We start from the raw sequence: 11,738 nt of genomic DNA on the forward strand, positions 1-11,738 counted from the left end.
CTAGCTAGGAGTGAGAAAGGGGGGCAGGAAGGGCCATTCTTTTGCCAGTTGGTCTGAAGTCCATGGAGAACACACAGGGTGAGTGGATGCTGGGCAGCTGCAGTCATGGGACCTTCAAAGAAGCTGGTGTTCCGGGTCTGCCTTGTTTCCCTTTTCACTTGATTTACAGTCCAGGGGGTCTCATATCGTCTCGAAAGCCGTCGATCCCCAAATTGCTGTCCTCATCACTAAGTGGTCCTCCTGAGCTCACCTTAGGGCACACTGTGTTCTCCATTGACCTCACCATGTGGCTTTTCCTGTTGCTTTCAGTCAGCCCAGGCCCCATGCTCACGCCACTCTGCATGTCATTTATCGGAATCCTCCATTAGATGGCAAACCTAATTGTTCTGGCTTTGAAGCTTAGTGAAGGAAAGCTCACCCAGGCTCTGCCTTCCTCATTTTGGTGTTTTCTGTACTCAGCATAGTTCCGAGCTTGGCGTATGTTCTCCCTAGGACAGCCTGAGTGATTCACGGGCACCAGAAACTCCAGCTTTTGATTTGGTTAGTTCCAGAGGTCTGACCTGGGGAAAGGCAGCCAATTCAGTGGCTTTGCAGCTGTGGTCTGTGGCCTTTTCTGGTGCTGGTAGAAAGAACTCTGTGGCTCTCCAGCCAGCTGAGCCTGTAGCTGTCTTCCAGCCCATCTTGGCTTCCCTGTCTGGGGCCTGGAGCCTGCCTAAATTCTGGGTCTGTTTCTGGTGTGACAGCTTGTCAGTGGGGAGAGTCCTGGGGAGGGAGGTGTGGGAGCTCCATCTACTTGTTGACAGGTCTGCCCTTCCCCCAGCTTCTGCCCTTCCCAGCTTAGATGAGGCCCTTCCCCACGTTCCTGAATTATGGGAGTATAAATTCCACCCTTATTGGCGTTTATTCAGATATAATCAGCAGTCCCAGAAAATCAGCCCCACGACACCCTTGGCAACAGGCCAGCATTTTCACAGCCCAATATTGGAGTGATGTGGCCTGGGCCAAGGCCTCATGGCTACCCTGGGACAAACGACTCTTGGAACTGAGTCTTCACACCTTTTCACTTTGTGTCCCACCACTCTATCTCTGGACTTGTCTGCAGCTGTCTGTTTCTGTCGGTTGGTCATGTAAGCCCTCAGGATCGCCAAAGTCACCCTAATTTTCCTCGGAACAGATGGGCAGAGAGGGGAATGCAGGAGCCCAAGAGAATCCTTAAATTCTCTACTGCTTTTCAGTGTTTTAAGTATTGTGTGTTTCTCCTTGAATATTTTTCTTTTTCTTCCTGCCACCCCACTTTCCCCTCTTTTCTTCTCCCTTGCCTTTTCAGGACTAAATGTTGAGCCCAGGGCCTTACCTATGCTAAGCAAGTGTTCTACCACTAATCTATAACCCTGACCTCTTTTTGAATGTTTATTTTGTGACATGGTGCTCTATAAGTTGCTCAGGCTGGCTTTGAATTTACACTCCTCTTGCCTCAGCCTCCTGAGTAGCTAAGGCTATAGGCCCACACTGTTAGGACAGGCTTTCTCCTTAATCTCTCTTGTCTTTTTCTTTGTCCTCTCTTTTTTCTTTGGGCCTAACATTGAAGGTCATTCGGCTCTGGTTTGGGGCTGGTTTGAAAGTATGTTGGTTTGGCTTCTGCACTCTCAAACCCATGCATCTGCATTAACCGACTTGGATGGCCTTAGAGACCACTGGAAGGTGTGTGGATCTGCTGTCTGCTCCTCCAGACTGCCTTGGAATACAATGTGACTCCGAGGGCCAGTGAGTGAGGGCCCTCTTGCTCTCTCTCTGGATGAAAGGCACACGGCGTGTAAGGAGAACCAAGCATAGACAAGGTTCACCTCATCTCTGCAGGCTGTTGGCTTGCAACAGGCCCGAGCTGCATTTCTATTCAATGTGCTAGCTTCTCTGTAACACCATCCGGCAAGCTCAGACCAGCAGGCCGGGAATTTGCTCAAACAGGGCAGCTTCTCAGACATGTTATAACCCAGACATTCCAGCAGGGGGTGCCCTAATACACAAAGTGGGAATCCTCTTTTTCTTGGGTCTAGTGGAGAAGACTTGATCCTCTGTTTCCTTACCCTCACTGTGTGGGGTTAATCTATGTTTGTGGCTTGGGGAGAAGAATCCTCCAGAGCGTTATTAGAAGTCTGGAAGGGTAAATCAACCAACATCTGAAACCCCCTCAGCTCCTGGAAATAGAAGACTTTAAATGTGTTTCATAGGAAGGAGGAAGGGAAAGTGAAGCGGGGGAACAGGGTAGGTCTAGAACATATAAAGACCAGTTTTGGAAATAAAATATCAAAAGGAGCATAATTTGGAAGCCAAGGTTGAGTCTGCCAACATGGAGAGTTTGGCTGCCTTCATGAGGACGCTAGGTATGGACCCGAATTTAATATAAAATTTCTCTCCATTGCTCAAGCAGCACCCAGCTACTTATAATTTATAGATATCAACCCTGAACTCAGGGGAATTGGGTTATGCAAGGGTTGCTAAGGAACAAGAGCAGACGGAGTAGGTAAGGCAGGGGTTGCTTAGTAACCAGGAGTCCCTGGGTGATGGAGTGGCCAGAGTAGGTTTGGAACTGACAAGAATCATTCACATTGGTCTTCTGCAAGCTCCTTCAGTCTCTTAGCCTGGCACTGCCGGAGTTAACCTCTCTTCTGGTTGCCCATCCCCAGGAGCCCTGGCTTAATCCTGTTCCCTACCACTCTCTCCCTGTCTCAGCAGGAAGCTGGTCCTAGGTTGGCAAGATGGAACTCTCATATTGAGAGACACAGGAGCTACTGCCGATGTGGAGCTGGCACAGTGGATTTGGACGAAAGAAGACCTTGTAGACAGACTGCTCATAGTTTTCCAACTCATGGACACTGAGACTCCAACTCATTGTCCCCTGAGACCCGGAGGCCAGATTCTTACCCTGCCTCTCTGCACATATCTGTGGGGGCATACTTCTTCTCTCTCTCAAGAGACCTCCTATGGGAGGGTCTCTATGCTGCATTACCTGGCTTGTCTCCGTGTGATGGACGTGCTTCAGAGAGCTTCCTAGACTGCGTTTTAAATCACAGGCCCTGCCTCTGCCCTCCAGGCACAGGGGAGTTCTTACTGTTTCCCTGACACTACTGGATATCCTCACTACCTAATCCTTTTCACCACCTCTCTCATCTCTCTCCTGGTGTCTGTCCTGGCTTCCCTTGGGTTTCCCAAGTCCTGTTTATCTGCAGCTTCCAAAGCTCCACTTTCCCCTCAGTGCGAGCCTGAACCGGGTTGGTCACTCCTGTAACAGGCACACTTTTCTCTCTCCAGTGGGAACACCTTGCTTGGCAGGGTGGCATAGTCACTCATGAGGCTCATTGCTGGCTAAGACCACTGGTGTCCAACCTCCCTCAGCAGCCTACACAGTCTTTGGACACTGTGAAAACCAGCAAGCACTGAGGAAGCTTCCAGATCAGTCCCAGAGGCATTTACATCATGCAACAAAGCTATGGAGGTGTCTTCAGCAGAAGGGGTGTTTTAAATTAAAGACAGGGTCTGACTAGGAGGCACGCTTAGACCAGCTGGCATGGAATTTACTTGTAGACCAGACCAGCCTCAAAATCACAGAAATCTTCTGCCTCTCAAGCACTGGTTTTAAAGGCCTGTGCCACCACGCTCAGGCAACAATAATGTCCTACCATTTAGTTCCTAAAGACAACTGAGAGTATTGGCAATGGTCTGTAGTGTTTTGGGAGCCTCTGGGGCCTCTCTGACTAACAATTCATAGGGAGATATCTCTGGCACTGAGATGTAATCCTTAATTAAAAAAGAAAAAAGAAAAAGGAAAAAAACCTATAAAAGGCTAAACAAAATGAGGCTATAGACCCTTGGGGGTTTGTCTGAGTTAGGGTTTTATTGCTGTGAAGAGACACCATGACCAAGACACTCTTATAAAGGACAACATTTATTTGGCGATGACTTAAAGCTCCAGAGGTTCAGTCCATTATCATTATGGCCAGAAGCATGGCAGCATGCGGGTAGACATGGTTCAGGAGAAGGAGATGGGAGTTCTACATCTTGATCTGAAGACAGCCAGAAGGAGATGCTCTTCCAAACTGGGCAGATCTTGAACATAGAACCTCAAAGCCCACCCCCACAGTGATGAACTTCCTCCAACAAGGCCACACCCATGCCAACAAGGCCACGCCTCCTAATAGTACCACTTTTAATAGGCCAAGTGTATTCAAACCACCACTGAGACCTCATTAGTACTTTTATTTAAACTGACACATAACACCAAACGGCAGTCTAAAGATTCATGTTTATACATATAGAGAATGCCAGTCTCATCAGAGAGAGACTTTTTTCTTTTTCTTTTTTCTTTTGCTTCTTTCTTTCTTTCTTTCTTTCTTTCTTTCTTTCTTTCTTTCTTTCTTTTTCCTGCTGTGGAGGGGAGTGAATACAGAGACCCACTGCAGTTCCATGATGACTGAGTGCTTTGCCCCAAGTGGGTACCACCCTGTCCAAGGCTCAGGGAATATTGTAGAAGAAAGAATACAAGGAATTTAAGAGCCAGGCAGATAGGGAGAAGACATACAAAATGGTGTCTTTAGGACATGACACAGCCATTGCAAACAGGATATCACAGCAGCTGTGGTGGCCTGCCCTGGATCTGCAGACACTGGGGCTTGTCGACAGCCAGTCATGGGTTACCTAGGGTCTGCTAGGACTCTATCCCTGATGACTTATCAGTAACTGAAGGATTCTAGCAGAGGGAAAGCTAGAAATTGCCTCCAGGAGTATACCAAACAGTAGACCCAGCAGGCTACAGTGGACAATTCCAAGCCTGTGGCCACACAGAGGGTCTTGGTTAAAGCCTGCAGGTAACAAAGCAAACCAAGAGTCATGAATGTGGAACAGGGGAGTGTGGTGGGGAAGGAAAAAGGTGGGAGAAATATAAGGGGGGATGAGAGTAAGGAGAAAGTCAAAGGACAAATCCAGTGCATCAATAAACATGAAAGGGGTTGGGGATTTAGCTCAGTGGTAGAGTGCTTGCCTAGCAAGCGCAAGGCCCTGGGTTTGGTCCCCAGCTCTGGCAAAAAAAAAATGCAATAAACATGAAAAAGATTGCAAACTACTGAAGTGCATTATATATGAAAAGAAGCCATGCTTAGTGTGGCTGAATATGACTTTAATCCAAGTCAGGTGGAACTGTGAGTTCAAGACCAGCCTGGTCTACATCATGAGTTCCAGGCCACCCAGGCCAGGGTTACAAAGTAAGACCTTGTTTAAAAAAAAAAAAAAACCAACCAACAAACAAACAAAAACAAAAAACCCAAAACAAAAACACCCCGGTCTCCAAGCCCCTCCTCCCCCCAAAAAAACCCTTTCATATATCTGTGAAAGTCCTTGAAACAGTGGCAAGTGGTTTTATCTTTTAACTGAGACAAAGTCATGCTGGTCTTGAACTTGATCTGCCTGCCTCAATCTCTCTTTGAGCCGATATGCTTGGCCACTGATTTGACTCTGGGAAGGGACATGGGAAGTTTAGGTTTTTTTTTTTCCTCCATTTTTATTAACTTGGGTATTTCTTATTTACATTTCAATTGTTATTCCCTTTCCCGTTTCCGGGCCAACATCCCCCTAACCTCTCCCCTTCCCTTTCTATATGGGTGTTCCCCTCCCCATCCTTCCCCCATTACCGCTCTCCCCCCCACAATCACATTCACTGGGGGTTCAGTCTTGGCAGGACCAAGGGCTTCCCCTTCCACTGGTGCTCTTACTAGGCTATTCATTGCTACCTATGAGGTCAGAGTCCAGGGTCAGTCCATGTATAGTCTTTAGGTAGTGGCTTAGTCCCTGGAAGCTCTGGCTGGTTGACATTGTTGTTCATATGGGGTCTCAAGCCCCGGAAGTTTAGTTTTTAAACTCGTCTTGACCTGCTTGAGTTTTGAGGTTTACCTTGAACTTTGAAAACCTGGTTCCTGCAGGTTTCATCCTCCTAACCCTGACACTCATTTACCCCAGGAGCACCCCTTGATCTTTGGAGTGGTCATGGCCACACATTTCCCAAGTTCTAACATGTGTTTGCATTATTACATGACAGAATTGCTTTGTCTGTTTGGCAAAATTGTACAATTACATTTGCATTTTGAATTAGGCTTTCTTCACTGGATAAGACATCTTTACAAGAGGTATTTTTGTTGTGCAGTATATTTTCTGAGCACTTATTTTTTCACTGCTGTGTAATTCACTGTACAAATGTAACAAAGCTGACTTATTTCTTTTACTACCAATAAGCACATACACTTGTCTTCACTTCTGGGCTCCGACAGAGTGTGGCTATGAAGGGACAGGGGTTTGTCACACAAGCATCGCTCCTTTTTGCTGGGCGTGAAATCTCTCTGCAGCCAGAGATCTACTTTTACCTGTCTCCATACAACGCCAAACCATTTCCCAGAATGACTGTATATTTATCCTCTGTCTAGAACTGAATGAGGGTTTCTGTTGTTTTTATTTTCCACTAGACATGATCGTAATTACGATCATTAATTAGTAAGGTGTGGTGGCACATACCTCTAATCCTAGCCCTCAGAGGGAGCAGGGGGACTGAGTTGGAAGTGGGGGAATCCAGTGTTGCACAAAGAAACCCAGGAGCAAATCAAAAGAAAAAGGTGCGTCATGCTCCCCAATCCAGCCAGCAAGTAGCAGCGCTCTGCCAAGATGGCGCCCGTGTGACTCATTCTCATCTCATTGGTGGAACCTTGATTTTACGATCTGAGTGATTGGTTAATCATCAAAAAGAGGTAGGTAAGTTCAGGAAGGAAGGGCCATTATTAGGCTGAGTACCTTTGGTAGAAAACAAAACAAAACAAAACAAAACAAAACAAAACAAAACAAAAAACTTAGTAACATTTTCCACAACCATAAGTTTGAGGTGAGATGTACTTGTGCCAAATTCCTTGTTAAACTTGGTACACAGCTTCCCCTCCTCCATCCCCTGAGAGTCTCTGCCCCCTGAGAGCCCCCCTCCCCCAAACCCCCTCTCACCCCTCTCCCGAGAGCCCCTGCACCCTCTTGTACACCTTGCCAAGTGGGAAGCAAGAAAACAGCAGTGCAATCATTTTTTGTTGCTGTTCAGCACCCTCACTTGCTTTGTGACACTCCATGGGGGTGGGGGTGGGGGTGGGGTCAGCGTAGGCCTGGTGCTCAGTGAAGTAAGTGTCTTGATATTTACTGCCCAGTCTGGGAGGCAGAGGCGGGCTGATTTCTGTGAGTTCTAGGTTAACCAGAGCTGTATAGATCCTGCCACAAAAATAAATACAGTTGGCGAGATGCCCTAGCCAACTGGCTGCTCTTAAAGTGGAATGAGGTGGAAAGACCAATCATTAGACTTTGAGACAGTGATTTATTTAGTGACTTACTTAAAGCACTGTTCGCACTACCTAGTGCCAAGATGACGTCATCACTCATTACCTGGAACAGAATGACCCCAGAGAAATGGCTGAAATCGTGGGTCGTTGCCCTTAGCAACCTGCTGACTGTCACGTAAGCGTCCTCAAAGTCCCACCAGTTTGCCTGTCCTCACCTTGTAGTTTGACAGCTATAAAAGGAGAGAATGCAAACGGACCGTGAGCTAGGCCTCCCAGGAGCTGTCCGGTCTTCGGCCCACCCCTAACGTCTCTTTCCTTTTACCTTCGTGAGTGTCGAATGCTTACTTCAGAAAGACCCCCGCGATATTCTGCTAGAGGACCCTGGCTTGAGTCCCAGCACCCACGCGGGAGCTCACAACCGTCTGTATCTCTGTCTGTATCTTCTATGCGATCTGGTGCCCTTTTCTGGTCTCCATAGGCACCAGGCACACAAGTGGCACACAAATGTACACGCGGGCAAAGCACCCACACATATAAAATAAGTAAGTACTGCCCAGTGTCTGGCAGCATCTAAGAGAGTGCTGGCGGGGAGAATTTCCTAGGTCTGCTGAGTGTCGGGTCTTATTACTGGAGTAGGAGCTCTAACAAGCTTGGGGGCTCTAAAAAGCCAGGCTGGCCCACCCACCTTCAGTCAGCCAATTAGACGGACCAGATTAATAGTGAAGGGCAGAAAATAGCTTTATTCAGTGAGGCCACACTAGGGAGAAGAAAAAAGAATTCTAGTTAGCAAGCCCTCACCAGTCTATCTTCATGGTCCCGAGGTTCAGGCAGCAGAACTGGGGGGAAATCCTGGTACAGCCCACCCATCCCCCTTGCCTCAGTCCAGCCTCTCCTGAAAGATTGTCTGACAAATCTTTCCTGGGAGACCTTTTCCTCTTCTAATTACCCTCAGGCCTCGCCCCTCCCTCCCCAGCTTGGGCAGCTGGGAGATTCCAATTTCGTGGAGTGTATTGTTTCAACAGTCTGATTGGTGAGGGAGAGAGCAGGTGTCTCTTGAGTACAGCCCTGGCGCTGTCCAGCAGGCCGAAAGAAGCCTCATACCTTTTCCTTTTCCGTTCTGTCACTGAGTTGTAGCCCCCGGTTTTCTGCCTTCAGAGCCCACCTCCCACCCCTGACTTACTTTTGAGACAGTGCCTTACTAAATCACGCACACCAGATGTGAACTCATGGTCCTCCTGCTTTGGTCTCCCCAGTAACCGAGGCTACAGGTCTGTACTACCTGACCCATCGGATCACACTGTTTATTGGTGTGTATCATTGTTCACAGAACTGGCTTTTGCAAAGCTATTTTCCTACCAGTATTACAGGTACTGTACTCTGACCACGTTCACCCATCTGTTGCCTCTTGTTTTCCCTCCTCTCTCCACATTCTGCTGCACCATTTGCTCCCGGGCTCTCCTGTTCGATTTCATTTTATGTATACACATGCGATTTTATGTACTTGGATAAAATCTAGGGTCTACAAACGAAAGAAAGTGTAACAGAGCTGGGTGTGGTGGCCCCCGTGAATCCCAGCACTTGGGAAGCAGAGGCAGGGATGGGGAAATCTGATTTTGAGGCCAGCCTCAACTCAAAATCGAGTTCCAGGATTGTCAGCACTACACAGAGACCTGTCCTGAGAAAGTCAAAAAAGAAAAAAGAGAAGAAAAGAGAAAACACGATGTTTGTTTTTCTGAGATTGGTTTAATTCACTTAAACAGTAACCTAAACACATCCTCTTTCCTGAAAATTGTATCATTTCAATCTTCGCAACTGAATGTAATTCCGCTGTGCGCATGCGCTGCATTTTTTCTCCGCCCCTTGGCTGACCGTCTGTAACTTGGCTATAGTGAAGTAGCAGACATGAGTGTGCTTATTGTCTCTGCGATTTACTGACGCCGAGTCCTCGGGCTGAACACTCAGATACGGTTGGTCTAGTTGCCATCTCTACAGTAGTCTTCTCTTCTTAGTTTAAGGAAACTCCACCTATTGATTTCCACGGTGGGAGGGCTAATTTACGTTCCCACCCACTGTGCACTGTGTAAGTGCCCCCATCCCCGTCCCCTCCCGTCCCCTCCCGTCCCCTCCCGTCCCCCTATACCCCCCTCCCCGTTCTCAACAGTATTTGACATTTCCTTAGTCATAGCCATTCTGACTTGAGTGAAATGGACTCTCTGTATTGTCTTGGTTCGTATTTCTTTGGTGGCTAATATCATGGCCTAGATTCCATCTCGCTAGGATCTAGGATCAGCTAAGAAAGAGACACTTTGAGGTAGGTCTGTGAGGATACTTCCGGAAAGAACTAACGGAGTGGTGGCATTTCCCTACTCTGAGTCCAGTTGGATGTCAGAGGCCGGGGGAGGAATAGAGGTTTGAGAGAGGCGTGGAGACAAGATGCGGGAGCTTTAGTAGGGGGCGCTATCAATGTCGCAGACAGTACAATGGGGATCCAAAGCAAGAGAGAAGTTAAGTTCAATCAGACAAAGTTGGGGTATAGACCTTAAAGGCTTTCAGTGGAGGGAGGAGCCCCTACATCACGAGGCAGCAGGCTTAGTTAATATGTGACTGTTGGTGCCCTCAGGTTGCATCTGGGCAGCAGAGGTGGAGAGGATTCTGTCTGTCAGCATTTTGCAGCAGTACCAGGGGTGGGGGCTGGGAGACAGACACAGACTGCAGGGGTTGTGGTTGGAGCTGTCAGGCTGACCATGGAAGCTTCGTCCTAATAGGCCCAGCCCTTTCCATTAAAAGAAAAGAAACAGACGGATGGCTTCAACAGAAACGAGGCAGGAGGCCATCAGTGGTGGGCATTGACATCAGTCTGTTTCCGTTGAACTGGGGTACCACTGGGTCATTACCCCCATAGTCAGTGCTGGTCTCTGGGGTGGGGGCTGGTAACCAGGTTTATATGTCAGAAGGATATTGTCCACAGGCTGTAAGAGTGTTGGAACAGGGTTTGTTGAATTCTGGAGGAGAAGAATTGGTGATATTCATCAAGAAGAATGGATGGAGATAGAGGGGAGTCAAAGAGCAGGCTTCATCAGAAGAGGTGCTCTTAAGACCCACGATTTAAATTTATTTGCTCTTTAAGGAACTTTTAAAGATTTTTTTTACCTTTATTTGTGTGCATCGGGTTTTTTTTTTTTTTTTGCCTGCATGTATGTGTGTGTGTGTGTGAGTGTCAAATCTTGAAGTTCCAGTTGTGAGCTGCCATGTGGGTGCTGGGATTTGAACCTGGTTATCTCTGCAAGAGCAGTCAGTGCCCTTGACTACTGAGTCACCTCTCTAACCCCTTACGGGATATTTTTGATGACTCAGTAATTATAAGCTAGGTTAGAGGAGGCTCTCGGAAAGCATCAGAGAATAAAGACATTTTTCCGGTGGGGTTGCTAAAGATGCTCTGTGGTTAGTCCCAAATAATTGTTGTTTCCTCTAGAAAGGTGGATTGTCCAGGGCTGGCAGTCAGGTGGGTTTGCTTTTCCATTCGGAGTCCCATTACTGCATATATAGGAAGGAATCTGTAGTCTTACCCAGGTTAAACATTTGCACAGCAAGCAGCTAGGGATGAGCAAAGTCTCACTCGTGGCCAATTTGTGACTGGGCCACAAGTTCAATGCTGTTCCAAGTCTCCTAGGCCAAATAACCATTGGCTGGCAGAGCATTGGGAAGATTGCTTCTGCTGTGTTTTCCCAAATGCCAGATGTATGTAGCTTCTGCATCTAGTTGGAGGCACATGGCCAGCAAAGGTGGGTGATACTTAAAGGGGGAAATAGCTTAATTGGCTAGGTCATAAGCAATGGGGGTGTTAAAACAGTTATGATTCAAAAGGGAAGAGAAGAACCAAAAGGAAAATGTTTCGGGCATTCTTGATGGGCAAAGGCATAGGGAGGCTCTGCTAAAGTGAGCCTTGTACCTAGAAGAATGATTTCACTCTGGAGAGTAAATGGGCTCTCAGGAATAATCTAGTATAAGACACAGCTGCCCTACAAGAACGGCCACCCAGAGCAGGGGTGTCTCGGAGCATCCAGGTGAAATGCCCCTTATCTGATTGGTTGAGGAGTCATCGGGAGAGGAGTTTCAGATACTTTATTGGTTTTCAGTCATCCGAGGCAAGCTGCAAGACTCTTCTGGCACAGGAGTTCCTGTCATAGGGCAGTACGTCACACAATGGCATGGATGATGACTGACTATTTAAAGTAGCTGAGACAGCCTGAGAGAGTTTTGGCTGGGGACCCGCAATGCTCTCTGCAGCTGCTGACGTCACCCAGGTTCTGAGAACACAGGTAGCTTTTATTCTGGGAACTTTATAGTTCCCCTGCTGCTCAAACATCACAGTCCGTGTGTGTGGCA

The sequence above is a fragment of the Rattus norvegicus genome, chromosome 15, assembly GCF_036323735.1.
Source record: "Rattus norvegicus strain BN/NHsdMcwi chromosome 15, GRCr8, whole genome shotgun sequence".
NCBI lineage: Eukaryota > Metazoa > Chordata > Mammalia > Rodentia > Muridae > Rattus > Rattus norvegicus.